Source organism: Pholcus phalangioides, unplaced genomic scaffold (genome assembly GCF_987345545.1).
Source record: "Pholcus phalangioides strain wild (caught in Gottingen) unplaced genomic scaffold, Ppha-v1.0 ptg000024l_1, whole genome shotgun sequence".
NCBI classification, from domain to species: domain Eukaryota; kingdom Metazoa; phylum Arthropoda; class Arachnida; order Araneae; family Pholcidae; genus Pholcus; species Pholcus phalangioides.
In genome coordinates, this window is record NW_028301616.1 from 22,813,405 (window position 1) to 22,824,843 (window position 11,439).

Genomic DNA, 11,439 nt, shown 5'->3' on the forward strand with positions numbered 1-11,439 from the left:
TTGCTTTGGACGTCTCCTTATGCTCAAATAAAATAACCGAACTTTTAGTTCAAATAGACAGTTCAGTTTATGAGCTTTGTTTATAAGGAACTGAGTGGAATAAAGAATATAGTTTTTTTAATTTAAACTTCATCATCACCACATGAGTCGCTTTTAAATTTGACGTTAGATGGCAGCACATTACTATAAAGTGGAGTGGAAAAATTCACTTTTTACGATCTTTCCTGTTGTCTGCTTGTGTGAAGGACCTTTGTTTTGGATGTCTCCTTGGGTCTTGAAATTACTGAACTGGAAGTCTGATCTGTCAGGTCAGTTTATAAGTTTTGTTTATGAGGAGCAAAGCTGAATGAAGAATTTAGTTTTTTATACCTGAGCTTCGCCATCACTACGTAAGGCACTTCTAATTTTGAAAGTAGGTAGCAGCACCAACAATATTTATAAAAAAATGAATTTCTTAAGTATTCTAAAGTATGAAATTAATTTTAATTCCCTTAATATTGTTAGTGTCATTGTGAATTCGCTGCAAATGCTACAAGACAAAAAAAAAATTAAAAATTGCTTTGGCGGCGTAACATTTCGAGTCACCCAGTATATACGGGTTTTGTCATTGCGTAACGCAGTGACAAAACTGTTCATGTGAACATAATAATGATTCTTTATCAGGATTTCAAGCCCATCGGAAAATATAAATAAGGGGCCATTCAAATATATTACGTAAGCAGATTTTCAGCCATTTTTTACCCCCTTTCCCCCCCCCCTTGTCAGAAAAACAGAAAAAGTCAGCAAATCACTGATCCCCCCCCCCCCCCGTCAGCGAAATTTTGTCAGTAGCTTAGAACATTTCATATCTTCAAAAAGGGGTGGTTGATGACGTAAGCAACCTTCAAACCCCCCTCCTTGTCATCAAAAGTCAGCAAATCCGAAACCCCCTTTTAGCAGTTTGTTGACTTCAATTTCGATGCGGTGAAAATCTGATATTTCGTTGGGTGACAAGTTACACCTTCAAGTGGCTTTTTGTTTCATAATGTGGCCGCTCTCTCGCAGGCGAACGAAGCAACGTGCTAGTTGGCTTAAACACAACACAATTTCGCTAATCGCGGGAAATGAAGAGTTTTTATGGATTAAAAAAAAAAAAGAAGACACGTATTTAAGATGATTATTCTTATTTGTAGTCGTGATTATCGTAATGCAGTTTCTGAGTTGGGAAGATAATTTAAAAAGCTGGTTTGAAAAGAATAAAATAAAGAAAAAATCAAGATGACTTCGCTAAAAATACGTGAAAAACCGGGACATTTTTACGAAAAAGTCGGGGCAGCCAAAAAAGACAGAAAAAACCGGGACTGTAGCGGGAAATACGGGACATATAGTCACCCTAAATTATTGTGAGTGTTTACATGTGTGTGTTTTTCTCCCCACACTTTTTTACACGCTTTGACCAACGCCCTCGAAATTCCTAGCGAATCCAAGTTGCCTCTAAGCAGGGCAGATGCTATTCTAACCATTGCCCAGCTTTGCCCAGACTAGAAAAACGTCAAAAACACAGTCGGGGGGAAAAAAAAAGCTCTGAAAGAAGAAAACCCATCGAGCTTATATTACTGGAGGGTGTATGACGTCGCATGTGGCATTCCTTCCATGAGAGTAATTAAAGATAATTCCAGAATTAATGAAAGAGATACTTTCAGCATTGACGAAATTGATAATTTTAAACTTAACGGAAGTGATAATTTCGGAATTAACGAAAGATAATTCAAAAATTAATGAAAGATATGTAAATGATTCAAAACAACGTTATAAGTTTTTTTTTATCGTGATTTTTCTAAATTTTATACAGCGCAGTGATAAATTTAGTAGACCGTTTGCACATAAGCAAATGCATTTGACAATGCATTTTTTGATGCTCAAAAAATTCAAAAACATTCTGAAATTGCAAAAAATGAATGCTCAATTGTGAAAGGGTTAACCGCCGGTTGTTAAGCGGAAAAAATTTGTCTGCTCAAGTCACACGTGTTGTAGCCTGTAGTCTAATGCAGCGTTTTGATTGGTTAGCCCTTTCACAACTTCATTCTGACAGCAGCGTCTGACTTGACCTCAAGTCGCATTTTGTTTTTTTCAGATGAGCAACTGGGAGTTGAGATTTAGTAGCCAATCTAAGAGGAATCCCCGGTCAGCGTGATAGTGATTACATTTTTCCCCCGAAGACGGCACCCATAATGTGCCGGGATGCACTAGGAATTTCGGTGTATTTGCCTTTTCCATTGTCCTTTCGTGATCTACGTAACGTCATCATCAAACGCCAATTTCTCACGACCATACAGTTTCCAACAATTACAAGATTTCAACAATTATTTAGAAAACAACAGATGAAGTTTTTCCTCCGACAATGCAGTCAACGTCTATAAATACATTGAGTCGAATTAGTGTTGTTGGCGGTGAGAATGGAACAATGTTGTGTTAGTCGGATGGAGGAGATTCCGGGTGGACACATAGTGGTGTCTCCTTGCTGGTTGAAGAAATATTCCACTCATACGCCAATCAAAGGTGGAGTCGACTGATCTAATGTCAGTATGTATGTCAATCTGTATGTCAGTATGTATGTCAATCTGTATGTCAGTATGTATGTCAATCTGTATGTCAGTATGTATGTCAATCTGTATGTCAGTATGTATGTCAATCTGTATGTCAGTATGTATGTCAGTATGTATGTCAGTGTGTACGTCAGTATGTATCTAATGTCTATGAGTATTGACATCATCATCATCATCATGCACCCCCCCCCTAGACTTCCAGGTCTATCTCCGCCTACGTCCTTCGAAGCGAGAAATATTTCTCTCAAAATTCGCCAAAAGCAGCCAATAAGACAAAAAACTAGGGTAACTATATAATCCATATTTAACTTTTCAATTATTTTAGTCGCAATTGGCGGTATTGGCCACCTTTGGTATAATTTTGGCGACAGACGATCTCGTAATTTCTGGGGAAATATGGTCAGCCTTTGTTAACAAAAAAAAATGTCCAAAAGTTGAAATTAAACCAATTTTAGCGAGAATTCGACAATTTCGCAGATTTTTCACCGATATCTTCAAATACACTGTCCTTTGCCAGACCTTCACAAATTGTTAAAGCGATGTTTTCTTATCCCTTTAAGCCTAGAACAAAAGTATAGTCACCCCCCCCCCCCCGTATTCGCGGTGGTTACGTCTCGGGGGTGATCGCGAATAACCGAAACCATAGGGTCTTTTTTCACACGTATGGCTTTTAGTGATAACTTTCGACTTTTTATATCGTTTATTTTATCCCAAGAATTTATTTTTCAGAAATTTCTAAAATACTTTATTATTTTGATAAGTCACGCCAACTTATAAAATAATCGAATACAGTGAAAAATCGGTTAATACGAGTCTTGTGATGATCCCTGAAGCATTTGAGATAACGTTTAGATACTTTATATCCGTTGCAACGTATTTCGTACTGCTTGTTTATGGTTTGAATGTAGGAACCTCAGGCAATCCCGACCCTAGCTACTGCGTTGAAGTTATTTTTACAGTCAAACATGTTTTCCACATCCCCCTCCAATCGATCAATTGCCAGTGGGTGGAGTAACGAAGGTTACATTGTATTACAATTGGCACCCCCGTATACGCGGTTTTTTGTCCTTTATTGAATTTTTTTCGACAACACTGAGTAATCATTCACATATTTTGCTTACAAAATTTGCGCTTTGAGTGTTTAGGATGGCTCATTTCTCTAGTGCTACTGATACTGCTTCGAAAAGGCAAAAAAAAGTGAAAACTTTACAAGAAAAATTGGATGCATTGACTATGCTTGGCGGAAGTAAGTCAATTGCTGCTGTGGACCGCCATTACAGAATCAACGAATCTACGGTAGGATATATCAAGAAAAAGGAATCTGAAATTCGAGCAGCCGTAGCTGTAGCTGCACCTTTGGCAGCGAAAACTTTGCATCGCCTATGTGTTTCTCGTAAAGAAAATGCTGTTTTTTTAGTGGGTACAAGCAGCACCACTTTGAGATAGAAAGCCTCCGCACTCTGCTTGTGACGTCAGCAAGTAGTCCATTTTCCCTCAGAATATCCAGGGAAAATATTCCCTGCTCGTTCCAGTATCATCGTTCTGCAGAAAAGAAATGATCGGGCTCAGAATTGGCGATTTCTATGTCCCATATCCAATCACCAAGCGGTATTTGTGAGCCAACCATGATGATTCAACGCCAAAATAAGAAGAAACGAAATAAGATGCTGTGGTTCAAGGATGTAGCAAACTTGCTAGGTAGTCTTAATGACGTTACAGGTGAACTTGGAAACCCGTGTGGAGGCCTATCTCTGGTACAAGACTGTTACAAAGGAAGGAAAGGGCTGGTGAAACGTCTATTTAATCAGAATTTTATTCAAGTAAAGAAGGTTATTTTCATGGATAGATAGAACCGCTCACAACCCCGGACTGATGCAAAGCAACTTAATTCCGTTAAAACAAAGGAGGCAAAGTTGTGGCGGAAAAAGTTAGGGAAGATTTGTAGCAGTGCCCCTCCCTCCCCAAGTTCCGTGTTCGCAAGTATCGAATGACACGTCGTTCTCCCCATGAAGACAGCTATCAACTCGATGTAACGTACAAGCCATTTGACAAAAATGGATAGTTGAACCCAATGACTAGGGAGAAAACTTACACGAGCGCTCAGTGGCACATAAGGACCAGAGATAGCAGCCTGGGATTTCAAAAGAAGTGTGGAAAAGACTTGTGGGACAAGTAAGAAGAAATCGGCATATTGAAGTGGGGGAGATTTGAGAATGGTCTAAATACTTGATATGAAGAAGAAACGGCAAATCGAAATCACAATGTTCTTCCAGAAAACATCGCCAACAATCACTGCACCCTCTTGGAGGGAAGGGGGGCTTAACTCATTGCAATTTGAAGTGGAGCTTCAAATTGCAATGAATTAAAAACAGAAAAACATTACAAATATATGTGAGAGATGAATATACTTGTGTGTAGTCGTAACCATCGTAATGTAATTTCTAAGTTGGAAAAATAATTTCAGTCGTTGATTTGAAGAATAAAATGACGAGTAAAAAGTCTAGTTGGCTCCGTTGAAAATACGTGAAAAACTGGGACATTTTTACAAAAAAATCGGAACAGCGAAAAAAACAGAAGAAACCGGGACTGTCCCAGGATGTATGGTCACAATATATATAGTTATGTACATGAGTTTTAGTGCTGCCATCTATATGACAGATTGTGGATAAAATGAGTGGCGTTATTCGAATTCGATAACACAGTGGAAACTTCGGTTAAGCCGGGTTTTCCTAGGAGCAGGTTTGTTGCGCAGCTTGAACCGAATTAGACTATTTCGCGCCGACAGAAACGAGTTGCATAATCACGCTACGCGTTTGTGTTTTCCCAGCGAGGAGCATCAGATCAGGGCGGCTATATAAAGTATATGGCTTTGGCATCAGCTACTCTGTCGTCTGCATGCTCCGGTTTGAAGGGAAGGGAAATAAAACACACAAGAGATCGGTAAAACCGCGGCGCACGACGCATTTGACTCCTCCAGAAGGAGTCAGCCAATAACGCCCAACGTAAAGCGCTGTTGTGAGCCGTATTGCGCTCTGTAGGAAAACAGTCATGCTGCTTTTCTTACTGGTGAGTGGACGGCGTTGCGCGCGGCACAGGAAACCTGCTCCTAGGAAAACCCGGCTTTAACGAGCTTAATTCGTCTCGCCAACGTGTTCGTTATCCAAATCGCTCTTATATCGAACCAAACTTCCCCATAGGAAATAATGGAAACTCTGATAAAGGGTCATTTAAGTATTACGTCAGCATCGATGGGGGGTTCCGATTTGCTGACTTTTGATGGCGAGGGGTTTGGATGATGCTTACATCGTCAACCACCCGTCATGAAAATATGAAATATTGTTAATGACATCTTATTCGTTGCGCCAAAAACGGGGAAAAAAACCTTTCGATAGTCATTGAGTTATTGAGCAGCTGAACTAGCATTCTCCCTATTGATAAGTCCCCTACAAAGCCACTTTATTGATCTCTAAATGTTTCACGGATCCTTCAAGTGCTCTGGAAATGTGTCGCAGGTTGCTTAAGTGATCTGGAATTGTGCCACGAGTCATTTAAGCGATTTGTAAATGTGCCGCTTAGTTCATTTTTACAAAATTAGGATTGAGGAGGCAAACCACATCAGATAACCTTCAGGGCCACATTTGTTCCGCGGGTCAAGGGTTTACCATATATGGTCTTAAAGAGAAATTTTGAGTTCCTACCCTTCAAATATAGCATTGAAATCAACAAAAATTGAATATAATAACATATAAAAGTACTTCTTTTCGAAATTTTAATTTTTTAAATTTTTGCATTAAAGAAACTGTTTTTCGTTTGGGGGGGGGGGGGGGGGGGGAGGTGCATGCACCCCCTACGCCCGCCCCCCACTCCTGTTTCTGATCCCACCAATATGCGTTAGGAGGTAGTGGGCAGAGCTGACGAAATTTTGCTGGGAAGTGGGGGGGGGGGGTCAAAAATGGCTAAAAATTTGCTGACGTAATACTTGAACGGTACCTTAGCGATACTAACGAATCCGGGCATGACTGACCCTGTGTTAGTGGGATCTATGAATTGGTGACGGGTTTGACTGTCGCTAGATGGCGACAGGGGTTCTGCTGTGTGTGATTTTATTTCATTTTAATTAAATTGTATTATTTGTGTAATTTATTATTTTTAATGTGGATTCTATGTATATACATTTAAATTTTGTTTTCATTGTAAATATGTCTTATATGAAACATTACGGCAGTATTGGAAACATTGTATATTTATGTACGTGTATGTTGTCTGGAATGCTGAACCCATTTCGGACCCCTCTGTGTGTGTGTGGGGGGGGGGAGAGTTTAGTTTTAGTTTTGGTTAGAGAAGGGAGAAAAAGCTCTCTATTGTTTCTTCTTGTAGGCAAGGGCGTAGCCAGGGGGGGGGACTTGGGGGCTGGTCCCCCCCCGAAATGTGAGAAAATGACCGAAAAAAGGGAAATAGATGGCCAAATCTATTGTTCTGTCACTTTGGTCCCCCCCCCCGAAATTAAAGTGGTCCCCCCCCGAACGAAATTTCTGGCTACGCCCCTGCTTGTAGGAGAATGTGGCTGTTTTCACAACAGCTAAAGAGATTAAAGATTTCTGTCGCATATTTTGGATGTGAGCTCGTCTTTTCATTTTTTGTGATTGAATTGCAGCAACAAATTGGCCTCGGGTAGAGGATGAAACCTGATAGAAATTAATTTTCATATGTTCAGTTTTGATTATTCATAACAACACCCTGCAAACGGAATATTATTTCGGTTACTTTTCATTCATTTTTAAAGTTTCTACGGTCTTTTTGCCCACCCTGTATATAATATAATAAAGCTATAAATAAACATACAATACGATAATGTTTATAAATTAACTTACTCTTAAAGAGGGGAGAGAGAAAAAAGAATCTCTCTCTCTCTCTCTCTCTCTCGTTTAGGACCATACACTGACTAAGTTTGCAAACTTAATCTTTTGTGTGGACTTTGAATAAAAGACTATCCAGTGACACTTGCTTTTGCCTCCTTTGATAATTTTTGTCGTACCACGGTCATTTTCTGCACACGAGGGCTAATTAGACCGGGGCCTACAATTTATAGCCGATTCCGAACGGCAGGCTTGTTTTTCATACTCATCGAGAGGTTGGTGCGCTAACCCTTCGATGGGGGACTCCCTGCGGTAGCAATTTTTGCTGCGGTCAAGTCGCCGTTTTTTTGTTGTACCCTGCGTCAGGAAAGTTTTCTGACAACGACGAACTGGGTATCGAAATCGCGACACCTCTAAACATCCTTTGGTACTTTAGGCAAGCATCTTATCGATCGGGCTACCGCGCTCTTTCTTTTGAGATTTCTCGGAAATGACACGTTCAATAATGCAAACAGCCGAGTTTTCTCCAAGAAGAATTAAAAAAAAAAAAATTTCAAGCACGCATATGCTTGGTTACAATGCTACATCTATGGGGTCATTCAAGTATTAAGTCAGCATCGGGGGGGGGGGGAGGTTCGGATTTGCTGACTTTTGATGACGGGGGGGGGGGTTTGAAGGTTGCTTACGTCATCAACCACCCGTTTTTGAAGATATGAAACATTCTAAGCTGCTGACAAGGGGGGGGGGTCGTCAAAAATGGCTAAAAATCTGCTTACGTAATACTTGAATGGCCCCTATATAGTTTCGCACCGTAAACAGTCCCGCTCGAACGATAATTACATTTGTTATACTGTATTTAAGCTCAAGAGCGTATTCATTCCCATTTTTATCCCTGTTTATGACTGACTGGATGTCAATCAATCAATGAGGTTCCCTTCAGAGGTCCTTTTGCATTCGGTAGCCTATACCTCACGGTTGGATTCTACTATCTATCATCGCTCTCTGCTCAGTGAAACTTATCAGTAGGGCTCAGATTTCAATGTCTTTGCATAATTTTTTTATTTTTCGGCATACTTCGTTATTTTACGCGATAGAGCATATTTTGCATGTTTCCTAATTTTTTCGATATATATAAAAAGTGAATTTTTTCCCCGCTATTCCGCTTCTGACCAGTTTTTTCAGTTCCCGCTTCTGACGAGAGCTGTTTCTTCTTCTTCCCCGTTAACTTTCACACACACACACACACACAAAAAGTCTCCAAAACGTACCCTTCCCAACCTGGGCCATCTAAGACCATTTGTTGAAGGGTCAAACCCGCGCAACGACCTGGCATTTTTACAGCATAGAAATCCCAGCCCTTCTTGGACACTGGTGCGTGGCTGTAAATAGATTAATTGTCTGAATGAGTGATGTTTACTCATGGGGGAAAATTTGATAAAATTGTTCCGTGTGGGAAATTTCGAGACTTTTATTAAACAAAATAATTTATTTTCTAAATTTTGTGCAATGCTTTTGCTTTGCTACATATATTTCGACGCTTGTTTTTAGAATCCCGTACGGAAAAGAAAAGGCGTTTAAAAAAGGAATGGTATATTGCTTAGGACTAGAAAATTAGTTCGTAAAAACATGTAGTTTGTAAGTTGGAAGTTCGTAAAATTTGAACGTCGACTGTACTTCAATTCATATTTTTACCAATAGATGGTAAGCACGTTAATTCTGAATTTGTACGATAAAAACCAAAAAAATAAAAACTGTTATTCATTCTCTGATACATGTACGGCCGTATTCACCGACAGATTTTAAATTACAGTCGCAGGTTGAAGGATTAGACATCGTCATGGATTGGTTAAAATCTTGAATTTAACCTATCCGTGTCGATCTCCAATCCTTTCAACTGCAGTTGTAGTTTAAAACTGTGTCAGTGAATACGGCCGGTAGTGTTTAGTGAAACAAAAAATTTTTGTTCGTACAATAATTAATGGTTTCAAATAGTCTAAACTGTGCATCGACACTTCTCATTATCATATTATTTTGCCGAAATTAATGTTATCTGAGGAAAATGGAAAATTTAGTAAAAAATGGGAAATAAAATTTTTATAAAAATTACTCATTTTTATAAAGCATTTTTAGGTCACAAAAATCGCAGTTAAAAAATCATTATCGATAAAACATGGGTAAAAACCATCTGTATCCTCCTCCCTCCAAATTCGCTACGTGTTCTGGATAATGTAGTCGTTGATATAAGTGAAATTTTCTGTGACTTCATCAACAAATGCCAATTTCTTGCAAAACAGTTTCCAACAATTGCAAGTGCTTGTTGCAGGAATATTTCATCTTCATGCTAGTTCATTCTCGTCACCTTCACGTGGTCCATAGCAGGAGTAGCGCAAATGAGGGGAGGCCACGTGCAACGGCACTGTAGAATTGTTTCCTCTGAGGTTTAAACTGTCGTTTGTAGATGTCGATGTTTCTGTATCATCGGTTAGATTCGGTCTTAGGGCTCGGTCTAAACTCATCGACTCGAGGCAACGCTATACTAAGGTAAGCACTGTTGTGGTCGATGTTCCGGTATGGCGTTGCTTTCTAGATGAAACGAATCATCCGTAAGTCGAAGCGTTCGTAGGTTGAAATTGCACCGATTTGGAGAGAATTCGTAACACGAGTTTTTTCCCCGATATTTTCAAATTCGCTGTCCTTCGCAAGGCCTTCAAAACCGTTTACGGATGTTTTTAGTACTTCGCAACATTTTCATGTGCTAGGGGCCTGCCTTAAATTTTTGATTTTGTATCTTTGCAATTTTTTAAATTTTATTATTTGTCTTTTCATTTTTTATTCTCGCACTTTTTCGTATTTGCATAGTATTCCAGTTGTGTCCTACTTTCCGTATTAATATTTTGTATGTATTAATGACGCCGTAAGTCAATCTACCACAAATGACTGGTGAACCGTTGATCCTAAAGGCATACTTCCAGTTAGAAAAAGTATCCAAACAACTTGTAGACCTCAGATAAGTTATTCATATTGCAAGGGGTTGTATAGTTATATATATGAAAAAAAAAAAAACCGAGAGAGATTTCTCTCTCTCGTCACCCTGTCCTAAAAAACCAAATTACAAAGTTATTGCCCCGTCTCTCTTGAAGCTAACAAAAAAAATTATACGTTTCCAAGTGAAATATTTGAATCCAAAAAAAATAGAGAACAGAATAATGAGCTTGTGAATTAGTTTATGCAGTTTTTTCATCTCATTTTCAATGATTTGTGAACTCTATATAATATTTCAGCGAATATTGCACTTGGAAACGTGGATTTTTTTTTTTTTTTTTTTTTGGCCGCCGGAGAGACAACATTTTAATTCAGTTCTAAAACCAAGAACTAAAACCCCATAAGTTTCAAGAAGGAAATAAATCCAACACCTTTTTCAACTCTATAGAAATTTCTATGTAGATATATATTGTTTCCAAGTACTCTTACTACTATATATCTAAATAGGGTTCTGATATTTAAGTAGAAATTTTGTGGTCATTGGATAAAAAACTCGATTTCCTCAACTATTTCTGGATTTATTCCCTTCTCAACCCTTAGGCTTCGGGAATAGCCGCAGAAATGCTCTCATAAAGGCAGCGTAAAAAAAAACAACCCCTCTTGCAATTGTCTTTTGTGCAAGATGACTTTTCTCTAACTCAGTGTTTCTCAACCGCCGGGCCCTGACGCTAGTCACACCGGGCCGCGAGAGTGATTCGCAGTTTAATTGTCCCCGTTAATTTCTCGTTAGTTGTGTGTATGGCAGGGTCTTTCACTTACACAAAAGAGATTTACCGGGCCGCGGGCTTACAAAGGTTGAGAACCACTGCTCTAACTCATACGTTGCAAATACAGTAAAATCTATCTAACAAGGAAAGGGTCCCAAGGTGACGCCTTCAAAGTTTTGAAAAAATTATCATTGATTCCACTCATTTAAATATGCAAAAAAAAAAATATATATATATATATATGAAATC